The sequence below is a fragment of the Cherax quadricarinatus genome, chromosome 49 (genome assembly GCF_038502225.1).
Source record: "Cherax quadricarinatus isolate ZL_2023a chromosome 49, ASM3850222v1, whole genome shotgun sequence".
NCBI classification, from domain to species: Eukaryota; Metazoa; Arthropoda; class Malacostraca; order Decapoda; family Parastacidae; genus Cherax; species Cherax quadricarinatus.
Genome location: NC_091340.1, coordinates 18,127,052 through 18,152,045, shown reverse-complemented (window position 1 = coordinate 18,152,045; position 24,994 = coordinate 18,127,052). Strand labels below are relative to the sequence as shown.

Below are 24,994 nucleotides of genomic sequence, written 5' to 3'. Positions count from 1 at the left end.
CAAGACCCTTGAACAACACCAGAGTGCTTGCAGCCTAGCAAGACCCTTGAGCAACACCAGAGTGCTTGCAGCCTAGCAAGACCCTTGAACAACACCAGAGTGCTTGCAGCCTAGCAAGACCCTTGAGCAACACCAGAGTGCTTGCAGCCTAGCAAGACCCTTGAACAACACCAGAGTGCTTGCAATCTAGCAAGACCCTTGAACAACACCAGAGTGCTTGCAGCCTAGCAAGACCCTTGAACAACACCAGAGTGCTTGCAGCCTAGCAAGACCCTTGAATAACACCAGAGTGCTTGCAGCCTAGCAAGACCCTTGAGCAACACCAGAGTGCTTGCAGCCTAGCAAGACCCTTGAACAACACCAGAGTGCTTGCAGCCTAGCAAGACCCTTGAGCAACACCAGAGTGCTTGCAGCCTAGCAAGACCCTTGAACAACACCAGAGTGCTTGCAGCATAGCAAGACCCTTGAGCAACACCAGAGTGCTTGCAGCATAGCAAGACCCTTGAACAACACCAGAGTGCTTGCAGCCTAGCAAGACCCTTGAGCAACACCAGAGTGCTTGCAGCCTAGCAAGACCCTTGAACAACACCAGAGTGCTTGCAGCCTAGCAAGACCCTTGAGCAACACCAGAGTGCTTGCAGCCTAGCAAGACCCTTGAACAACACCAGAGTGCTTGCAATCTAGCAAGACCCTTGAACAACACCAGAGTGCTTGCAGCCTAGCAAGACCCTTGAACAACACCAGAGTGCTTGCAGCCTAGCAAGACCCTTGAGCAACACCAGAGTGCTTGCAGCCTAGCAAGACCCTTGAACAACACCAGAGTGCTTGCAATCTAGCAAGACCCTTGAACAACACCAGAGTGCTTGCAGCCTAGCAAGACCCTTGAACAACACCAGAGTGCTTGCAGCCTAGCAAGACCCTTGAACAACACCAGAGTGCTTGCAGCCTAGCAAGACCCTTGAGCAACACCAGAGTGCTTGCAGCCTAGCAAGACCCTTGAACAACACCAGAGTGCTTGCAGCCTAGCAAGACCCTTGAGCAACACCAGAGTGCTTGCAGCCTAGCAAGACCCTTGAACAACACCAGAGTGCTTGCAGCATAGCAAGACCCTTGACACATTGTCTTACATGGGAAACACCTGACCAGTAATCCAACACTAAACCGAACAATGAAACAGTAGTCTGGCTGCAGTGCTAGTCTCCCCCCCCCCCATTATCCTCTCAAGGGAGGTTTCTTGACGCTGGTGAGGGGCTCTTGTTCCAGGGAATTGGATCTGTGATCCAGTTCCCTGAATTGAGCCTGAATACCTTCCATCCCCCACATGCGCTGCACAATCCCTACGAATTTAGCGCTCCCCATGATTATAATAATAATAATAATGCAGTATTTTATATCATATTTAATTAACATCGAGACCTCATTTGTTTTGATATAATTCCTGACTGTTAGATCATCGTTATTTACATGAAAGGGAAAAAAAACACCATGTAAGTCGGATGGTTAGTGGCAGCCTGTGAGGGCACTCACTAACCAAGAGTAGCGGCGACTAAAACTTACAAGCAAGTGACTAAGGTTCGATCCCGGAGCTGATGAGAACGTTAGTCGTGTTTACTTACACCTCTTGTTCCTGTTCTCCTAGCACGGGGGTTCTTAACTTTTTTACGATGACGGTCCACAATATGTGGTCGTACCCCTTCACCAGACTGTTGAAATTACCATCACCAGTCCTATTAGGTACCAGTACGACTTACTTCCATAGATATCAGTAGCTTGGTTTTACTTTACATACGGATAGCTAGCAACGGAACTGGTGATATCCTCCATTATTTGGTCCTCATACCCCCAAGAGGTATGGATACCCCTGGTTAAGAGTCCCTGGTCTAGCAGAAAGTAGGTATCTGGGTGTCTTCAAGAGGGAGCTGGACAGGCACCTAACGTCAGTACCTGACCAGCCGGGCTGTGGTTAGTATGTCGGTTTACGTGCACCGAGCAGTAACAGCCTGGTTGATCAGGCCCTGATCTACCACGAGGCCTGGTCGTGGACCTGGTCGCGGGGGCGTTGGCCCCTGGAAACCCCCTGCAGCTGGGTTGCATCAGTAGAAATAATCCACACTGGCTTTCCTGGGTTATTGAACCTCAGGGACAATGATTTAAGTGTTCTTACGTGTTTAAACCGAAGCTTGAAATATACAGAATAAATATCAGAATTGATATTATGTTGTGAAGAACCACAAATTATCATAAATTTAAATAGAACTTGATCTCTAAACTGCATTGTAAGCCAGAAAAATGTGAGGTATGAGGCACAAATGTGAGGTATGAGGTACAAATGTGAGGTATGAGGCATAAAAAGAGTAGTATAAGGTATGAAGCACAAAGAAAGGTGATGGTATGCAGTGGAGGTTGACGAGAGTGCCAGTGTGTGTGTGGTGGCCCTGACGTCTTGAGCAAGTGGCACACTAACTTGATGAGGTTGACAGTCACCCGTGAGGCGAGGGTAACTGTCCCGCCAGACACACTACCCCCCCACACACCCACACTACCTCCCCACACCCACACCACCACACCCACACCACCACACCCATACCACCGTCCCCACACCCACACTACCTCTCCCACACCCACATCACCACATAACCGTCCCCACACCCACACCACCGTCCCCCACACCACCACCCCACACCCACACCTCCACATCGCCCCTACACCTCATCGAATGTGACAGGGAAACAGCGTTTGTTCTCACTATGTAACTATGATATAGAACAATGGTAACAAATTTCTGATCTATCCAGTTTTGCTAAATAAAAAAATCACAATTATCATACTGATACACGTGTCTGTAAAATATATTGCATATAAATCATAAGGTTTAAAAAAAAAAGACTGAAAACGTTGGATTTTAATGCTGGGGAAATAAGTACGAGTTATTTGTGTTACGCATGCGAGCACAACACTCAGAGGAAGGGATAACTATGCTATCAGACACTCCCACACCTACCAGACATTCCTGCTCCCCCCCATCCCCACATATTCGGGCAGGGGGTAACTTTCCTGTTATATACCCCGCCCTCTTATCTAAACGTTGTATATATGAGTATCTCTCTCGATGTGTGTGCACTGAGTGCATGTACAAGTGTTTGTCCGGAGCTTAGCTGTGTCTGCATAGATAACATTCCTGTTTGTGTTGTTTGCTTAACATTCACTTTCGTCTTTGTGACTAGAGCTTTCCTGACAGGAGACGTGGCCGCTAGCGTGAGGTGCTCTTCTTAGCAGCTCGGGCAGAATGGTTGTAGTTCATTCTTGTAGTCAGTCTACTTGTATCCTACTTCATCACATATCCAGACCAGAAGATGGTGTCTTTCTTGTGACAATCAGAATCCAAGTCATTGCAGTTGTAACAGTTTCAGTAGGGTGTCAGGCAGTGCTTGGTTTATCTATAGGCTTGGCAGACTGAAGCCTAGGCCTCAAAATATAGGAGGCCTCCGGCCAAGGTGTATAATATTTTTGACACTGTCATAGGCCTTTCTCACACATGCTGTCATAACGCACTTTAGTCTCTAAACAACCCTTCAGTAATGTTCCTTCCTCTCCATTTAAGAATAATATTGTCTTACGCCAATAACTCGACACAAGCACTGATTCTGTATTGATTTTTTCCTTCCAGGAAAGCAGTGAGATGGACACGTTGACTGAGGCCTCAGTCATTTGTACTCTGATGTAGTGAGAAAGGTGATACCAAGCTTCAAGCTAACAATCTTTTGTAAAAAATGGAAGAACTGAAATTTATGTTTATGCTGAATTTTTGGACCCGTGTGTTGGGTCATTTTCACAAGGTCAGCAAAGTCATTCAAAAATCAGAACTGTTACTGAGTACTTGTGCATGCTTGTACAGTTCACTTCAGGTTTTTTTAATCAAAATTAGAGAAGATTTTGATGAGCTTGAACAACCAGCAAAGGCCACTTTTCCAAACGTTAATTAAAGAAATGTGACAGGAAGAATAAGGAAACGACAAAGAAATGACGGAAGTTCACCTGGTCATGATTCCTTTATTCCTATACCAGATGCACTTGAAGCCAGTTTAAGAAGAAGAGCTACTGTGTACAGTGATGTTGCACAAATGTTTTCCTCCTTTCTTGCTAATCTGACAGTATCTAAGCAGGAAATTCACCAAGCTGTTGAACTGTTGATGCCAACATAACCAGAAGATGTTCACCTGAAACTTACTGGTGAACTTTTGCACGTTCACTTGTACGCTGAGACAAAGGCATAGTCCTATATAAGAGCAGTCACTGTCTCATACACACCTTTATTAAATTATATACAAGGAAATAATTCAGATGGCATTCCTTACTGCGCAATTAATCTTGCGGCTATTTCTTAGAGGTCTTTTTCACGCCTCAGGAGAAGTCTTTTTCACGCCACAGGAGAGGTCATTTTCACGCCATAGGAGAGGTCTTTTTCACGCCACAGGAGAGGTCTTTTTCACGCCACAGGAGATGTCCTTTTCAAGCCTCAGGAGAGGTCTTTCTCACGCTTCAGGAGAGGTCTTTTTCACGCCACAGGAGAGGTCTTTTTCACGCCACAGGAGAGGTCTTTTTCACGCCATAGGAGAGGTCTTTTTCAAGCCTCAGGAGAGGTCTTTTTCAAACCTCAGATGTTTTCTTCACGCCTCAGTAGAGGTCTTTTTCAAGCCTCCTTTAGAGGAGGAATTGTGAACTGAGGATATTTAAACACCCGTAATTATGCTCGGCTTCAATGAATTTCGTTTATAACATTCTTCCATCTTCCTCTAGTGGTAAGGCTGGGGGACTGGGAGGGGCCTCACAAAAGGAATAGCCTAGGCTCTAGGGCCTCTCTTCATCTAAATCCGCCACTGGTGTTGGCTTGTAGCACTGCTCCTTGGACAAGTCTTTTAGACTGATACAGTAGTGCCAAGTTTTGATTCCTCCCTGAAGAGCTTGAATTGCCATTGAGTCTCAAAACGTATCCTCAGCACTGTCGGATACTGGGATGAAAGTTCTAATAGGTGACCCCTAGCTCGGTCGCTAGGGCGCTCAGCTCACACACTGTACGGCTGGAAAACAATAGGATGTGTTTCCACAAGTCACCTGCTGTCCAATGTTCACCCTGGCATCAGTAAAATGGGTACCTGGGTGTTAGTCGACTGCTGAGGGTCGTATCGCAGGACAAAACTGACCTAATTTGCCTGAAATACTCTGCATAACAAGGAGCTTTCTATGTAGTAGTATGTCATTGATGTCAAGCTAGGACTGTATACCTTGTACATGTACTTGCAGTACATAAAGATTATTATTATTATTATTATTTTTACTTGTTTGGTCTTAGCCCGGTCGTTTTTACTCTGCGTTGGCACGAATGTTGTCTGGTGTTTACATACAGATAACTGGACCTAGTTTTCTTATTAATACCAGCTTCTTGGCTTTCAGTGATGGTGAGAAGGTCAGGTCATAATTCTTGTTATGAAGGTTCTTCCTGCCAGGTGGAGTTCATTAGGTCGACGTTAGTATCGCTGAAGCTGTCAACAATGTGTCCTTAATAGTCTGGAGGTTAGAGAATTTGACGGTCAAGTCAGGTCTCGAACTGTCAGTGTTCTTTGCTTTGAGGGAGAGACAGCAGCCAGTGAGCTTCCGGAAGTCTTCGCATCATGACACAAGATGTCAGGTGGAATTGCGAGATGTGATAAACTGAATTATGAGAAGTAATCCAGTACAGCAGTTTCCCTCACTCTCCAGTGAATCTAAAATTGAATGAAAATAGTTAAAAAAAATAAGGAATGATAAGTGTTTTAGGAGAGAACGGCAGAACTGAATCGACGTCAGATATAGATCTAATAACGACGCGGGCGAGCACAAACAAGCACTGTTCGGATGAGAACTTTTATCACTGGTGGTGCCAGGGTGGTCTGCCTAGTGCCAGTGGTTCTAGGACACCACTTAGTGATTCTAGGTGTCCTAAGTGGTGTCTTAGAACCGGTTCTAAGACACCACTTTGCTGTTTTAGGGCGCCACTTATAGGTTCTAGGACCCCAGTCAGTATACCTTGAGTATATCTGGGGAGAGTTCCAGGGGTCAACGCCCCCGCTGCCCGGTATGTGACCAGGCCTCATGGTGGATCAGGGCCTGATCAACCAGGTTATTACTGCTGGCCGCACGCAATCCAACGTACGAGCCACAGCCCGGCTGGTCAGGTACTGACTTTAGGCGCTTGTCCAGTGCTAGCTTGAAGACTGCCAGGGGTCTATTGGTAATCCCCCTTATGTATGCTGGGAGGCAGTTGAACAGTCTCGGGCCTGGAGTTTACCTGGAGAGAGTTCCGGGGGTCAACGCCCCCGCGGCCCGGTCTGTGACCAGGCCTCCTGGTGGATCAGAGTCTGATCAACCAGGCTGTTGCTGCTGGCTGCACGCAAACCAACGTACGAGCCACAGCCCGGCTGGTCAGGAACCGACTTTAGGTGCTTGTCCAGTGCCAGCTTGAAGACTGCCAGGGGTCTGTTGGTAATCCCCCTTATGTATGCTGGGAGGCAGTTGAACAGTCTCGGGCCCCTGACACTTATTGCATGGTCTCTTAACGTGCTAGTGACACCCCTGCTTTTCATTGGGGGGATGTTGCATCGTCTGCCAAGTCTTTTGCTTTCGTAGTGAGTGATTTTCGTGCGCAAGTTCGGTACTAGTCCCTCTAGGATTTTCCAGGTGTATATAATCATGTATCTCTCCCTCCTGCGTTCCAGGGAATACAGGTTTAGGAACTTCAAGCGCTCCCAGTAATTGAGGTGTTTTATCTCCGTTATGCGCGCCGTGAAGGTTCTCTGTACATTTTCTAGAGCAGCAATTTCACCTGCCCCTGACACTTATTGTATTGTCTCTTAACGTGCTAGTGACACCCCTGCCGAGTCTTTTGCTTTCGTTGTGAGTGATTTTCGTGTGCAAGTTTTGTACTAATCCCTCAAGAATTTCAAAGTGTTATAATCATGTATGTCTCCCGCCTGCTTTCTAGGGAGTACAGGCTCTAGTGGTTCTAGGACGAAAATTAGGGGTTCTAGGACGGCAATTACTGGTTATACGACGCCACTTAAGTGTTCTAGGACGCCACTTAGTGGTTCTAGGACGCCACTGAGTGTTTAAAGGGTTCTAGGACGCCAATTAGTGGTTCTAGAACACCACTTCGTGGTCCACAGACAGCACTTTGGTTAATGGGGTTTTAAACCTATCTACTACACATCAGCTGTGCACCACCAGTCAAGGATACTTTAATACTTAAAGTAAACTCATTCACTTCTTCCATACATCCTCCCTCCAATTTGATATCCAATTTTTCCTGACCTAAATCATTTGATACCCTCATCACCTTACTCTTATTTATGTTCACTTTCAACTTCTTTTACACACACTCCCAAACTCATCCACTAACCTTTGCAACTTATCTTTAGAATCTCCCAAAAATTGTGTCAACTCTCATTTTAATTTTGATTTTGCATAATTTAATCCTGCCCGCCTCCCCAACACACTAGCATTTACTTCTTTTACAACCCCATCTATAAATACGTTAAATAATCATGGTGACATTACACAACCTTGTCTAAGACCTACTTTTACCGGGAAGTTGTCTCCCTCTCTTCTAGTCCAGTCCCTGGACCAGTTATGTTCCTTTGTAATCTTTCGACTACCTCCCACAGGATGGGTATAGGGTGCATAATAAACATATTAAACTAACTCTCCTACACACCCTAACCTGAGCCTCACTATCCTCATGAAAAGTCTGTACAGCATTTAGCAGCATTTGCCACATTGCTTCCCTAACCAGCCTATCATATGTCCATAAATGCAATAAAAACTTCCCTACCTTTATCTAAATAATATTCCCTCACATGCTTCAGTATAAACACTGTCCACACATCCCCTACCAAGTGGAAAGTCTCATTCTTTTTTATACGATCCTTTTTTCTGTCTTAGTCTAATTCTTTCAATAACCCTACCGTACACTTTACCTAGTGTAGTCAGTATACTTATTACCCTATAACTTTTAGTCTCTTTCGTCCCCTTTCCCTTTATATGAAGGGACTATACATGCTCTTCGCCAATCCCTAGGTACCTTCCCCTCTTTCATACATTTATTAAACAAAAATACCAACCACTCCAACACTATATCCCCCCCTGCTTTTAACATTTCTGTCATGATCCTGTCACTTCCAGCTGCTTTACCCCCTTTCATTCTACGTAATGCCTCACGCACCTCCCCCACACTCACATCCTGCTCTTCTTCACTCCTAAAAGATGTTTAACCTCCCTGACCAATGCACGAAATAGCTGCCTCCCTCTCTTCATCAGCATATATATATATATATATATATATATATATATATATATATATATATATATATATATATATATATATATATATATATATATATATATATATATATACAAATTCCTTCCACAAAATAGAGCGAAAAACCAACGTCAAAAACCTGGGAGTGATCATGTCGGAGGATCTCACCTTCAAGGACCATAACATTGTATCAATCGCAGCTGCTAGAAAAATGACAGGATGGATAACGAGAACCTTCAAAACCAGGGATGCCTAGCCCATGATGACACTCTTCAGGTCACTTGTTCTATCTAGGCTGGAATATTGCTGCACACTAACAGCACCTTTCAAGGCAGGTGAAATTGCTGACCTAGAAAATGTACAGAGAACCTTCACGGCGCGCATAAAGGAGATAAAACACCTCAATTACTGGGAGCGCTTGAGGTTCCTAAACCTGTATTCCCTGGAACGCAGGCGGGAGAGATACATGATTATATACACCTGGAAAATCCTAGAGGGACTAGTACCGAACTTGCACACGAAAATCACTCACTACGAAAGCAAAAGACTTGGCAGACGATGCAACATCCCCCCAATGAAAAGCAGGGGTGTCACTAGCACGTTAAGAGACCATACAATAAGTGTCAGGGGCCCGAGACTGTTCAACTGCCTCCCAGCATACATAAGGGGGATTACCAACAGACCCCTGGCAGTCTTCAAGCTGGCACTGGACAAGCACCTAAAGTCGGTTCCTGACCAGCCGGGCTGTGGCTCGTACGTTGGTTTGCGTGCAGCCAGCAGTAACAGCCTGGTTGATCAGGCTCTGATCCACCAGGAGGCCTGGTCACAGACCGGGCCGCGGGGGCGTTGACCCCCGGAAATCTCTCCGGGTAAACTCCAGGTATAGGCCTCACTTAGGCCTCCAAGAACATTACAGAGTTGGCGACTTAGCCAGTTTGCATTAACTAAAGGGATTGCTAAACACAGATTAGGTCAAGTTTGTCAGGAAATAGGACAAGTGTTTCCTGGCGTGGGTCTTATACGATGGCCCACAGCTGGAGCTTTAGGTCTTCTGACTAAGGCCTTCCGCTGGCTCACCGGTCCACCCCTTTCAAAAATTATGGTTATGTTTATAAGAAATATATTTTACGATAAACACAGTTCTGGTTTCTCAAATAAATGTTTTAAAAACATTGTCAGAAAAGGACTTTGTAAACGAGTTTGAATAAAGAAGAATAGAGTAGAGAGGAAATACCAGATCAAATGTCCATCACAATGAAACTTGTCGAGGAAAATATATCGAAAAAGAAAGATCAGTAGACTACAATAGTTAGCACAGTACGTCTGGCAGCACAGTACGTCTGGCAGCACAGTATGTCTGGCAGCACAGCATGTCTGGCAGCACAGTATGTCTGGCAGCACAGTATGTCTGGCAGCACAGCATGTCTGGCAGCACAGTATGTCTGGCAGCACAGTATATCTGGCAGCACAGTATGTCTGGCAGCACAGCATGTCTGGCAGCACAGTATGTCTGGCAGCACAGTATGTCTGGCAGCACAGCATGTCTGGCAGCACAGTATGTCTGGCAGCACAGTATGTCTGGCAGCACAGTATGTCTGGCAGCACAGTATATCTGGCAGCACAGTATGTCTGGCAGCACAGTATGTCTGGCAGCACAGTATGTCTGGCAGCACAGTATATCTGGCAGCACAGTATATCTGGCAACACAGTATGTCTGGCAACACAGTATATCTGGCAGCACAGTATGTCTGGCAGCACAGTATGTCTGGTAACACAGTATATCTGGCAGCACAGTATGTCTGGCAACACAGTATGTCTGGCAGCACAGTATATCTGGCAGCACAGTATGTCTGGCAGCACAGTATGTCTGGCAACACAGCATATCTGGCAGCACAGTATGTCTGGCAGCACAGTATGTCTGGCAACACAGTATATCTGGCAACACAGTATATCTGGCAGCACAGTATGTCTGGCAGCACAGTATGTCTGGCAACACAGTATATCTGGCAGCACAGTATGTCTGGCAGCACAGTATATCTGGCAGCACAGTATATCTGGCAACACAGTATATTTGGCAACACAGCATGTCTGGCAATACAGTATGTCTGGAAGCACAGTATATCTGGCAACACAGTATATCTGGCAGCACAGTATGTCTGGCAGCACAGTATATCTGGCAGCACAGTATGTCTGGCAGCACAGTATATCTGGCAGCACAGTATATCTGGCAACAAAGTATATATGGCAACAGAGCATGTCTGGCAACACAGTATGTCTGGCAGCACAGTATATCTGGCAACACTGTTCCTGAGTATATCTGGCAACACTGTTCCTGAGTATATCTGGCAACACAGCATGTCTGGCAACACAGTATGTCTGGCAGCACAGTATATCTGGCAACACAGCATATCTGGCAGCACAGTATATCTGGCAACACAGCATGTCTGGCAACACAGTATGTCTGGCAGCACAGTATATCTGGCAACACAGTATATCTGGCAGCACAGTATGTCTGGCAGCACAGTATAGCTGGCAGCACAGTATATCTGGCAGCACAGTATGTCTGGCAGCACAGTATAGCTGGCAGCACAGTATATCTGGCAGCACAGAATGTCTGGCAGCACAGTATAGCTGGCAGCACAGTATAGCTGGCAGCACAGTATGTCTGGCAGGACAGTATATCTGGCAGCACAGTATGTCTGGCAGCACAGTATATCTGGCAGCACAGTATATCTGGCAACACAGCATGTCTGGCAGCACAGTATAGCTGGCAGCACAGTATATCTGGCAGCACAGTATGTCTGGCAGCACAGTATAGCTGGCAGCACAGTATATCTGGCAGCACAGTATGTCTGGCAGCACAGTATAGCTGGCAGCACAGTATAGATGGCAGCACAGTAAGTCTGGCAGCACAGTATATCTGGCAGCACAGTATATCTGGCAACACAGCATGTCTGGCAGCACAGTATGTCTGGCAGCACAGTATAGCTGGCAGCACAGTATGTCTGGCAGCACAGTATATCTGGCAGCACAGTATGTCTGGCAGCACAGTATGTCTGGCAGCACAGTATGTCTGGCAGCACAGTATGTCTGGCAGCACAGTATATCTGGCAACACAGTATGTCTGGCAGCACAGTATGTCTGGCAGCACAGTATGTCTGGCAGCACAGTGTGTCTGGCAGCACAGTATGTCTGGCAGCACAGTATATCTGGCAACACAGTATATCTGGCAGCACAGTATGTCTGGCAGCACAGTATATCTGGCAGCACAGTATGTCTGGCAGCACAGTATGTCTGGCAGCACAGTGTGTCTGGCAGCACAGTATGTCTGGCAGCACAGTATATCTGGCAACACAGTATATCTGGCAGCACAGTATGTCTGTCAGCACAGTATATCTGGCAGCACAGTATGTCTGGCAGCACAGTATGTCTGGCAGCACAGTATGTCTGGCAGCACAGTATATCTGGCAGCACAGTATGTCCGGCAGCACAGAATATCTGGCAACACAGTATGTCTGGCAGCACAGTATATCTGGCAACACAGTATGTCTGGCAGCACAGTATATCTGGCAGCACAGTATGTCTGGCAGCACAGTATATCTGGCAGCACAGTATGTCTGGCAGCACAGTATGTCTGGCAGCACAGTAAGTCTGGCAGCACAGAATATCTGGCAACACAGTATGTCTGGCAGCACAGTATGTCTGGCAGCACAGTATATCTGGCAGCACAGTATGTCTGGCAGCACAGAATATCTGGCAACACAGTATGTCTGGCAGCACAGTATATCTGGCAGCACAGTATGTCTGGCAGCACAGTATATCTGGCAGCACAGTATGTATGGCAGCACAGTATGTCTGGCAGCACAGTATGTCTGGCAGCACAGTATGTCTGGCAGCACAGTATATCTGGCAGCAAAGTATGTCTGGCAGCACAGTAAGTCTGGCAGCACAGTATGTCTGGCAGCACAGTATGTCTGGCAGCACAGTATGTCTGGCAACACAGTATGTCTGGCAGCACAGTATATCTGGCAGCACAGTATGTCTGGCAGCACAGTAAATCTGGCAGCACAGTATGTATGGCAGCACAGTATGTCTGGCAGAACAGTATGTCTGGCAACACAGTATGTCTGGCAGCACAGTATATCTGGCAGCACAGTATGTCTGGCAGCACAGTAAATCTGGCAACACAGTATGTCTGACAGCACAGTATGTCTGGCAACACAGTATATCTGGATACACAGTATGTCTGGTAACATAGAATGTCTGGCAGCACAGTATGTCTGGCAGCAGAGTATGTCTGGCAGCACAGTATGTCTGGCAGCACAGTAAGTCTGGCAGCACAGTATGTCTGGCAGCACAGTATATCTGGCAGCACAGTATGTCTGACAGCACAGTATGTCTGGCAACACAGTATGTCTGGCAACACAGTATATCTGGTAACACAGTATGTCTGACAGCACAGTATGTCTGGCAACACAGTATATCTGGTAACACAGTATGTCTGGTAACACAGAATGTCTGGCAGCACAGTATGTCTGGCAGCAGAGTATGTCTGGCAGCACAGTATGTCTGGCAGCACAGTAAGTCTGGCAGCACAGTATGTCTGGCAGCACAGTATATCTGGCAGCACAGTATGCCTGGCAGCACAGTATGTCTGGCAGCACAGTATGTCTGGCAGCACAGCGTGTCTGGCAGCACAGTATGTCTGGCAGCACAGTATATCTGGCAACACAGTATATCTGGCAGCACAGTATGTCTGGCAGCACAGTATATCTGGCAGCAAAGTATGTCTGGCAGCACAGTATGTCTGGCAGCACAGTATGTCTGGCAGCACAGTATATCTGGCAGCACAGTATGTCTGGCAGCACAGAATATCTGGCAACACAGTATGTCTGGCAGCACAGTATGTCTGGCAACACAGTATGTCTGGCAGCACAATATGTCTGGCATCACAGTATGTCTGGCAGCACAGTATGTCTGGCAGCACAATATGTCTGGCAGCACAGTATGTCTGGCAAAACAGTACATCTGGCAACACAGTATGTCTGGCAGCACAGTAAGTCTGGCAGCACAGTATGTCTGGCAACACAGTATATCTGGCAACACACTATATCTGTCAGCATAGTATGTCTGGCAGCACAGTACATCTGGCAACACAGTATGTCTGGCAGCACAGTAAGTCTGGCAGCACAGTATGTCTGGCAACACAGTATATCTGGCAACACACTATATCTGTCAGCATAGTATGTCTGGCAGCACAGCATGTCTGGCAGCACAGTATGTCTGGCAGCACAGTTTGTCTGGAAGCACAGTATTTGGCAGCACAGTATGTCTGACAGCACAGTATGTTTGGCAGCACAGTTTGTCTGGCAGTACAGTTTGTCTGGCAGCACAGTATGTCTGGCAGCAGAGTTTGTCTGGCAGCACTGTGTGTCTGGCAGCACAGCATGTCTGGCAACACAGTATGTCTGGCAGCACAGTATGTCTGGCAGCACAGTATGTCTGGCAGCACAGTATGTCTGGCAACACAGTATGTCTGGCAGCACAGTATGTCTGGAAGCACAGTATATCTGGCAACACAGTATGTCTGGCAGCACAGTATGTCTGGCAACACAGTATGTCTGGCTGCACAGTATGTCTGGCATTACAGTATGTCTGGCAGCACAGTATGTCTGGCAGCACAGTATGTCTGGCAGCACAGTATGTCTGGCAGCACAGTATGTCTGGCAACACAGTATATCTGGCAACACAGTATGTCTGGCAGCACAGTAAGTCTGGCAGAACAGTATGTCTGGCAACACAGTATATCTGGCAACACAGTATGTCTGTCAGCATAGTATGTCTGGCAGCACAGTATATCTGGCAACACAGTATGTCTGGCAGCACAGTAAGTCTGGCAGAACAGTATGTCTGACAACACAGTATATCTGGCAACACAGTATGTCTGGCAGCACAGTAAGTCTGGCAGAACAGTATGTCTGGCAACACAGTATATCTGGCAACACAGTATGTCTGTCAGCATAGTATGTCTGGCAGCACAGTATATCTGGCAACACAGTATGTCTGGCAGCACAGTATGTCTGGCAGCACACTATGTCTGGCAGCACAGTATGTCTGGCAGCACAGCATGTCTGGCAGCACACTATGTCTGGCAGCACAGTATGTCTGGCAGCACAGTATGTCTGGCAGCAGAGTATGTTTGGCTGCACAGTATGTCTGACAGCACAGTATGTTTGGCAGCACAGTTTGTCTGGCATTACAGTATGTCTGGCAGCACAGTATGTCTGGCAGCACAGTATGTTTGGCAGCACAGTATGTCTGGCAGTGCAGCATGTCTGGCAGCACAGAATGTCTGACAGCACAGTATGTCTGGCAGCACAGGTTGTCTGGCAGCACAGTATGTCTGACAGCACAGTATGTCTGGCAGCACAGTTTATCTGGCCGCAGAGTTTGTCTGGCAGCACAGAATGTCTGGCAGCACAGTATGTCTGGCAGCACAGTATGACTGGCAGCACAGTATGTCTTTCAGTGCAGGATGTCTGGCAGCACAGTATGTCTGACAGCACAGTATGTCTGCCAGCACAGTTTGTCTGGCAGCACAGTATGTCTGGCAGCACACTATGTATGGCAGCACAGTATGTCTGGCAGCACAGTATGTTTGGCAGCACAGTATGTCTGTCAGCACAGTGTGTCTGGCAGGCACAGTATGTCTGGCAGCACAGTATGTCTGGCAGTAGTGTGTCTGGCAGCACAGTATGTCTGGCAGCACAGTGTGTCTGGCAGGCACAGTATGTCTGGCAGCACAGTATGTCTGACAGTAGTGTGTCTGGCAGCACAGTGTGTCTGGCAGCACGGTATGTCTGGCAGCACAGTATATCTGGCAAGCAGAGTTTATCTGGCAGCAGAGTTTGTGTGTCAGCACAGTATGTCTGGCAGCACAGTATGTCTGGCAGCACAGTATGTCTGGCAGTGCAGCATGTCTGACAGCACAGTATATTTGGCAGCACAGTATGTCTGACAGCACAGCATGTCTGGCCGCACAGTTTGTCTGGAAGCACAGTTTTCTTGCAGCACAGTATGTCTGGCAGGCACAGTATGTCTGTTAGCACAGTTTGTGTGGCAGCACAGTATGTCTGGCAGCACAGTATGTCTGGCAGTAGTGTTTACCTGGAGTTTACCTGGAGAGAGTTCCGGGGGTCAACGCCCCCGCGGCCCGGTCTGTGACCAGGCCTCCTGGTGGACAAGAGCCTGATCAACCATGCTGTTACTGCTGGCTGCACGCAAACCAACGTACGAGCCACAACCCGGCTGGTCAGGTACCGACTTTAGGTGCTTGTCCAGTGCCAGCTTGAAGACTGCCAACACAGTATGTCTGGCAGCACAGTAAATCGGGCAGCACTGTATGTCTGGTAGCACAGTATGTCTGGCAGCACAATGTGTCTGGCAGCACAGTATGTCTGGCAGCACAGTATGTCTGGCAGTAGTGTGTCTGGCAGCACAGTATGTCTGGCAGCACAGTATGTCTGGCAGCACAGAATGTCTGGGAGCACAGTATATCTGGCATTACAGTATGTCTGGCAGCACAGTATGTCTGGCAGCACAGTATGTTTGGCAGCACAGTATGTCTGGCAGTGCAGCATGTCTGGCAGCACAGAATGTCTGACAGCACAGTATGTCTGGCAGCACAGGTTGTCTGGCAGCACAGTATGTCTGACAGCACAGTATGTCTGGCAGCACAGTTTATCTGGCCGCAGAGTTTGTCTGGCAGCACAGAATGTCTGGCAGCACAGTATGTCTGGCAGCACAGTATGACTGGCAGCACAGTATGTCTTTCAGTGCAGGATGTCTGGCAGCACAGTATGTCTGACAGCACAGTATGTCTTCCAGCACAGTTTGTCTGGCAGCACAGTATGTCTGGCAGCACACTATGTATGGCAGCACAGTATGTCTGGCAGCACAGTATGTTTGGCAGCACAGTATGTCTGGCAGCACAGTGTGTCTGGCAGGCACAGTATGTCTGGCAGCACAGTATGTCTGGCAGTAGTGTGTCTGGCAGCACAGTATGTCTGGCAGCACAGTGTGTCTGGCAGGCACAGTATGTCTGGCAGCACAGTATGTCTGACAGTAGTGTGTCTGGCAGCACAGTATGTCTGGCAGCACGGTATGTCTGGCAGCACAGTATATCTGGCAAGCAGAGTTTATCTGGCAGCAGAGTTTGTGTGTCAGCACAGTATGTCTGGCAGCACAGTATGTCTGGCAGCACAGTATGTCTGGCAGTGCAGCATGTCTGACAGCACAGTATATTTGGCAGCACAGTATGTCTGACAGCACAGCATGTCTGGCCGCACAGTTTGTCTGGAAGCACAGTTTTCTTGCAGCACAGTATGTCTGGCAGGCACAGTATGTCTGTTAGCACAGTTTGTGTGGCAGCACAGTATGTCTGGCAGCACAGTATGTCTGGCAGTAGTGTTTACCTGGAGTTTACCTGGAGAGAGTTCCGGGGGTCAACGCCCCCGCGGCCCGGTCTGTGACCAGGCCTCCTGGTGGACAAGAGCCTGATCAACCATGCTGTTACTGGTGGCTGCACGCAAACCAACGTACGAGCCACAACCCGGCTGGTCAGGTACCGACTTTAGGTGCTTGTCCAGTGCCAGCTTGAAGACTGCCAACACAGTATGTCTAGCAGCACAGTAAATCGGGCAGCACTGTATGTCTGGTAGCACAGTATGTCTGGCAGCACAATGTGTCTGGCAGCACAGTATGTCTGGCAGCACAGTATGTCTGGCAGTAGTGTGTCTGGCAGCACAGTATGTCTGGCAGCACAGTATGTCTGGCAGCACAGAATGTCTGGGAGCACAGTATATCTGGCAGCACAGTATGTCTGGCAGCACAGTATGTCTGGCAGCACAGTATATCTGGCAACACAGTATATCTGGCAACACAGTATGTCTGGCAGCACAGTATATCTGGCAGCACAGTATGTCTGGCAGCACAGTATGTCTGGCAGCACAGTATATTTGGCAGCACAGTATATCTGGCAACACAGTATGTCTGGCAGCACAGTATGTCTGGCAGCACAGTATATCTGGCAACACAGTATGTCTGGCAGCACAGTATGTCTGGCAGCACAGTATGTCTGGCAGCACAGTATGTCTGGCAGCACAGCATGTCTGGCAGCACAGTATGTCTGGCAGCACAGTATGTCTGGCAGCACAGTATGTCTGGCAGCACAGCATGTCTGGCAGCACAGTGTGTCTGGCAGCACAGTATGTCTGGCAGCACAGTATGTCTGGCAGCACAGTATGTCTGGCAGCACAGTATGTCTGGCAGCACAGCATGTCTGGCAGCACAGTATGTCTGGCAGCACAGCATGTCTGACAGCACAGTATATCTGGCAGCACAGTATGTCTGACAGCACAGCATGTCTGGCAGCACAGTTTGTCTGGAAGCACAGTTTTCTGGCAGCACAGTATGTCTGGCAGGCACAGTATGTCTGTTAGCACAGTATGTCTGGCAGCACAGTATGTCTGGCAGCACAGTATGTCTGGCAGTAGTGTTTACCTGGAGTTTACCTGGAGAGAGTTCCGGGGGTCAACGCCCCCGCGGCCCGGTCTGTGACCAGGCCTCCTGGTGGACCAGAGCCTGATCAACCATGCTGTTACTGCTGGCTGCACGCAAACCAACGTACGAGCCACAGCCCGGCTGGTCAGGTACCGACTTTAGGTGCTTGTCCAGTGCCAGCTTGAAGACTGCCAACACAGTATGTCTGGCAGCACAGTAAATCGGGCAGCACTGTATGTCTGGTAGCACAGTATGTCTGGCAGCACAATGTGTCTGGCAGCACAGTATGTCTGGCAGCACAGTATGTCTGGCAGTAGTGTGTCTGGCAGCACAGTATGTCTGGCAGCACAGTATGTCTGGCAGCACAGAATGTCTGGGAGCACAGTATATCTGGCAGCACAGTATGTCTGGCAGCACAGTATGTCTGGCAGCACAGTATATCTGGCAACACAGTATATCTGGCAACACAGTATGTCTGGCAGCACAGTATATTTGGCAGCACAGTATGTCTGGCAGCACAGTATGTCTGGCAGCACAGTATATTTTGGCAGCACAGTATATCTGGCAACACAGTATGTCTGGCAGCACAGTATGTCTGGCAGCACAGTATATCTGGCAACACAGTATGTCTGGCAGCACAGTATGTCTGGCAGCACAGTATGTCTGGCAGCACAGTATGTGTGGCAGCACAGCATGTCTGGCAGCACAGTATGTCTGGCAGCACAGTATGTCTGGCAGCACAGTATGTCTGGCAGCACAGCTTGTGTAGAAAATGTCAACCACATGATATTAAAATATGTAAACACATGTTACACACTAAAACATTATTTCTTCAGGTCCAAAGATCCAGTTATTTAGAGAGACAACCAAACAAGACATACAAGAAATGGTAAATTCTTTTACTGTTAATGACAGAATATCTGGAATCTTGAAATTTTATCCGTATTTTGCATCAGCCAAATGAATCACCTGATATTTGATGAGATTGTAACCTAAAACAATACTGATGTTTGTTGTGATGATGAAAAGCTTCTTTAACCTCTTGAGACTGTGTCTACATATTAAATTATGTAAAATATGTATTAACTGGGAAAACTTTTGGACCTCAGTACCCCTACCCAGCATGGCTCAGTCCCAGACCAGGCATATACTAACAATGGTTATAAATGACCATAATTTTTAAAGGGGTGGACCGGTAAGCCAGCGGAAGGCTTCGGTCAGATGACCAAAAGCTCCAAAGGCGGGTCATCATCTGACTAAGGCCCGCGTCAGGAAACATTTGTCCTGTTTCCTGACGAACCTTACCTAACCTAACCAGGCATCCCATTGCTGGCAGGATCAACCAGGCTGTTCGTGGCAGCGGCACGCCTAACAACATATACACCACAATCCGGTTGGTCAGGATCTGACTTAAAAAAAACTTATGAATTGTTTGTAATTTCTTTTATTTCCAGAGTGAGGGACCTGAAGAATCTTGGGCCCCTTACACTTACTGCTTCCTCTGTATACTCGTCCAGGCTTTTCTTTTCACTGGAAGTATTTTGCACCGTTTGTCAAGCCTTATGGTTTTATATGTAATAATTTCATTATACAAATTTGGTACTAATAACTTCTGGATTTTCCGGGTGTAGATTATGTATCTTTCACGCCTACGTTCCTGAGAGTACAGTTTCAGGGACTTCAAAAGTTCCCAGTCGTTGTGGTGCTTGATTGACTCTATAGAAGCAGTGAAGGTTTTCTGTATATTTTCCAGTTCTGCAATTTCTCAGGCCTTGAATGAGGTCAAAAGTATTACTGGAGCATAGAGAGAACAAGTGACTTAAATGATAAAAATGTACAGTATCATGACTTTAAATGACTTAGGGAGAATCATCATTGGATCGGCATCTCTTGTTTTGAATGTTCTAGTTATCCAGTCAATATACTGTACCTCTGCAGTCTAGTTCCTTTGCACCACAACCACACGCGGGATGAACTAAAAGTGGTACATATTGAACTATCACTCAGTCTGTACAGAGTAAGATGGGAAGTAAGACATGGCCAGAAGTAATTAAGACTGCAGGATAATTAAGAGAGCAGTGATACATCACACACACACACACACACACACACACACACACACACACACACACACACACACACACACACACACACACACACACACACACACACACACAGGACAGGAGAGTCAGGGGAGACATGATAACGACATATAAAATACTGCGTGGAATAGACAAGGTGGACAAAGACAGGATGTTCCAGGGAGGGGACACAGAAACAAGAGGCCACAATTGGAAGTTGAAGACACAAATGAGTCAGAGAGATATTAGGAAGTATTTCTTCAGTCATAGAGTTGTAAGGCAGTGGAATAGCCTAGAAAATGACGTAGTGGAGGCAGGAACCATACACAGTTTTAAGACGAGGTTTGATAAAGCTCATGGAGCGGGGAGAGAGAGGGCCCAGTAGCATCCGGTGAAGAGGCGGGGCCAGGAGCTAAGACTCGACCCCTGCAACCACAAATAGGTGAGTACAAATAGGTGAGTACACACACACACACACACAAGGATGGAACAAGAGTGGGAGAGAAAACGAGGATAGATTTCTACAAAAATGGAGACAGAGCTTTCTGTGAAATTGGAAAAGAGGTTGGAGAAGATGAATTGTTAGTCACAAGTCGAAACTGCAGTAGCCAGGATATGGGTCCTAGAAGATAAGGTAAACAGGCTGAAGCGAGTTACAGGGGTATTGACCAAAGAAGACACAGCATATGAAGCTGGGAGGCCCAACGGGAAGGAAGGAGATATAACTTACGCTAAGGCCATATCAGCCTACCAAGCAGCGCCAAGGAGTGTAGGGGAAGAGCAGCTGGGTGCAGCTGGAGTGGGGGATACGTCAAATGCAGAGGCACGAACATGCCACCAAGAGCTATAGGAAAAAAAGGGAGAAAATATCCATGTATAGATAGGAACCAGAGTCACAGACGAAAAGGCAATAGGAGGAGGAGAGGGCGAACTCAGTGTTTATTCATGGGCTTCAGGAGAGTGAGGGAAGGACACACACTGAAAGACGGCAGGCAGAAAGAAGATAAGATAAGATAAGATAAGATTTCGTTCGGATTTTTAACCCCGGAGGGTTAGCCACCCAGGATAACCCAAGAAAGTCAGTGCGTCATCGAGGACTGTCTAACTTATTTCCATTGGGGTCCTTAATCTTGTCCCCCAGGATGCGACCCACACCAGTCGACTAACACCCAGGTACCTATTTGCTGCTGGGTGAACAGGACAACAGGTGTAAGGAAACGTGTCGAAATGTTTCCACCCGCCGGGAATCGAACCCGGGCCCTCCGTGTGTGAAGCGGGAGCTTTAGCCACCAGGCCACCGGGCCACCTAAGGAAGGAGATTGACAACATCATCACAAATAGGTGAAGAAGACATGTGCGATATTGTAAATTTTCAGAGAATAGGAGGGTAGGGGGGACCTGAAGGGGAGAAAACGACTGATCAAGATGATTTTCAGAACAGAAACAGTGCGGAACAGGATCCTCCAAGAGAAAGCACGGTTGAATGACTCTGCAGAATACAAGAGGATGTTCCTAGACCGAGACAACACAAACAGAATGACAGCAGTTGAGGGAGAGGACACAAAAGCGAAAGGAGTGAGGAGGAGAGACAAGGACAGAATCAGCAGAGGACAACCAGAGCAGGAGCAAGCACACACAAAACCATCCCCCAAACCCCCAGAACCATACACACTATCCCAACACAAATCACAATCCACACCCACAGCTTCCACCCAACGCTCAGCTATAGAATCCCACAGTACACTACCAGGTCCCCCACTCTCACAGGCCCTCCAAAACACATTGTTGGAGAGGAAACTGAAGGTGTGGTACACAAACGCAGATGGAATAACAAATAAGTGGGAGGAGTGGCACGAAAAAAGTCAAAGAGTCATCACCGGACATCATAGCTCTCACAGAAACCAAGCTTACAGATATGATAACAGATGCCATCTTTTCAATGGGACATCTGATCCTGAGGAAAGACAGAGGGAACAGAGGGGGTGGAAGAGTGGCACTGCTGGTCAAAAACTGATGAAATTTTGATGTGCTGGAGAGAGGAGACAGTGGAGAAGCAAGCGATTACATAGTAGGAACGCTTCAGTCCGCAGATCCAAAGGTGGCAATTTCAGTGATGTATAACGCACCACAGAAAAGCAGGAGGCCAAAGCAAGAGTATGATGAGAGTAAAAGCAATGGCTGACACACTTGCTGAAGTGGCCAGAAGGGCTCATGTGAGCAGGGCAAAGCTACTGATCATGGGTGACTTCAACCACATGGGTGGCCCGGTGGCCTGGTGGCTAAAGCTCCCGCTTCACACACGGAGGGCCCGGGTTCGATTCCCGGCGGGTGGAAACATTTCGACACGTTTCCTTACACCTGTTGTCCTGTTCACCTAGCAGCAAATAGGTACCTGGGTGTTAGTCGACTGGTGTGGGTCGCATCCTGGGGGACAAGATTAAGGACCCCAATGGAAATAAGTTAGACAGTCCTCGATGACGCACTGACTTTCTTGGGTTATCCTGGGTGGCTAACCCTCCGGGGTTAAAAATCCGAACAAAATCTTATCTTATCTTATCTTATCTTATCACAAGGAAATCAATTAGGAGAACTTGGAGCCACATGGGGGCCAAGAAACGTGGTGGGCTAAGATGATGGAGGTGGTACTGGAAAACTTCATGTACCAACACGTAAGGGACACTACCAGAGAGAGAGAGGAGAGGACGAACCAGCGAGACTGGACCTAGTATTCACCTTCAGTAGTGCAAATATTGAGGACATCACATATGAAAGACCCCTTGGGGTGAGCGATCATGTGGTTTTAAGATTCGAATACACAGTAGAGTTACAAGTGGAGGGGGAAGCAGGAAGGGATGGACGAATGAAGCCAAACTACAAGAAAGGGGACTATGCAGGAATGAAGGACTTCCTGAACGAAATTCAGTGGGACAGAGAACTGGCAGGGAAGTCAGTAAACGAGATGATGGAATATGTGACAACAATATGCAAGGAAGCTGAGGAGAGGTTTGTACCCAAGGGTAACAGGAATAGTGAAAAGCCAGGATGAGCCCATGGTTCACCCAAAGGTGCAGGGAAGCCAAAACCAAGTGTACTAAGGAATGGAAGAAGTATAGAAGGCAAAGGACCCAGGAGAATAAGGAGAGTAGTCATAGAGCCAAAAATAAATATGCACAGGTAAGATGGGAGGCCCAATGACAATATGAAAATGACATGGCAGCGACAGCCAAATCTGACCCGAAGCTGTTGTACAGCCACATCAGGAGGAAAACAACAGTCAAGGACCAGGTAATCAGGGTAAGGTAGGAAGGAGGAGAGATCACAAGAAACGACCGAGAAGTATGTGAGGAACTCAACATGAGATTCAAAGAAGTGTTCACAGAGGAGACAGAAGGGACTCCAGAAAGATGGAGAGGTGGGATCTACCACCAAGTGTTGGATACAATACATACAACCGAGGAAGAAGTGAAGAGGCTGCTGAGTGAGCTAGATACCTCAAAGGCGATGGGACCAGATAACATCTCTCCATGGGTCCTATGTATACCCCTAACAACAATATTCAACACATCTATTGACACAGGGAGATTACCTACGGTATGGAAGACAGCAAATGTAAGATAAGATAAGATTTCGTTCGGATTTTTAATCCCGGAGGGTCAGCCACCCAGGATAACCCAAGAAAGTCAGTGCGTCTTCGAGGACTGTCTAACTTATTTCCATTGGGGTCCTTAATCTTGTCCCCCAGGATGCGACCCACACCAGTCGACTAACACCCAGGTACCTCTTTGCTGCTAGGTGAACAGGACAACAGGTGTAAGGAAACGTGTCGAAATGTTTCCACCCGCCGAGAATCGAACCCGGGCCCGCCGTGTGTGAAGCAGGAGCTTTAGCCACCAGGCCACTGGGCCAGACAGGAGACAGACATGAAGCACTAAACTATAGACCAGTGTCACTGACATATATAGTACACAAAGTCATGGAGAAGATTATCAGGAAAAGAGTGGTGGAACACCTAGATAGGAATGAGCTTATCAACAACAGCCAACATGGTTTCAGGGACGAAAAATCCTGTGTCACAAGCCTACTGGAGTTCTGTGACAGGGTGACAGCAGTAAGACAAGAGAAAGAGAGGGATTGGTAGATTGCATTTTCTTGGACTGTAAGAAGGCATTTGACACAGTTCTGCACAAGAGAGTAGTGCAAAAACTGGAGGACCAGGCAGGGATAACAGGGAAGGCACTACAATGGATCAGGGAATACTTGTCAGGAAGACAAAAGTGAGTCGTGGTACGTAGGGAGGTGTCAGAGTGGGCGCCTGAGACGAGTGGGGTTCCACAGGGGTCAGTCCTAGGACCAGTGCTGTTTCTGGTATTTGTGAACGACATGACGGAAGGAATAGACTCGGAAGTGTCCCTGTTTGCAGATGATGTGAAGTTGATGAGAAGAATTCAATCGGACGAGAACCAGGCAGAACTACAAAGGGATCTGGACAGGCTGCAGACCTGGTCCAGCAATTGGCTCCTGGAGTTCAACCCCACCAAGTGCGAAGTCATGAAGATTGAGGAAGGGCAAAGAAGACCGCAGACGGAGTACAGTCTAGGGGGGCCAGAGACTACAAACCTCACTCAAGGAAAAAGATCTTGGGGTGAGTATAACACCAGGCACATCTCCTGAAGCGCACATCAACCAAATAACTGCTGCAGCATATGGGCGCCTGGCAAACCTCAGAACAGCATTCCGACATCTTAATAAGGAATCGTTCAGGACCCTGTACACCGTGTACGTTAGGCCCATATTGGAGTATGCGGCACCAGTTTGGAACCCACACCTAGCCAAGCATGTAAAGAAACTAGAGAAAGTGCAAAGGTTTGCAACAAGACTAGTCCCAGAGCTAAGAGGTATGTCCTATGAGGAGAGGTTAATTGAAATCAACCTGACGACACTGGAGGACAGGAGAGATAGGGGGGACATGATAACGACTTACAAAATACTCAGAGGAATTGAC

General features: G+C 47.5%; 2 protein-coding genes across 5 annotated transcripts in view; one reads left to right on the top strand and one right to left on the bottom strand.

Moving 5' to 3' along the window:
* The window catches only part of LOC138854111 (uncharacterized), a 423,710-nt gene that overhangs the window by 228,284 nt on the left and 170,432 nt on the right, over positions 1 to 24,994 (top strand). The gene's annotated exons all lie outside the window — the stretch shown is intronic.
* Positions 1 to 24,994, bottom strand: part of LOC138854110 (collagen alpha-1(IX) chain-like) — a 178,888-nt gene that overhangs the window by 153,263 nt on the left and 631 nt on the right. The window lies entirely within an intron of this gene.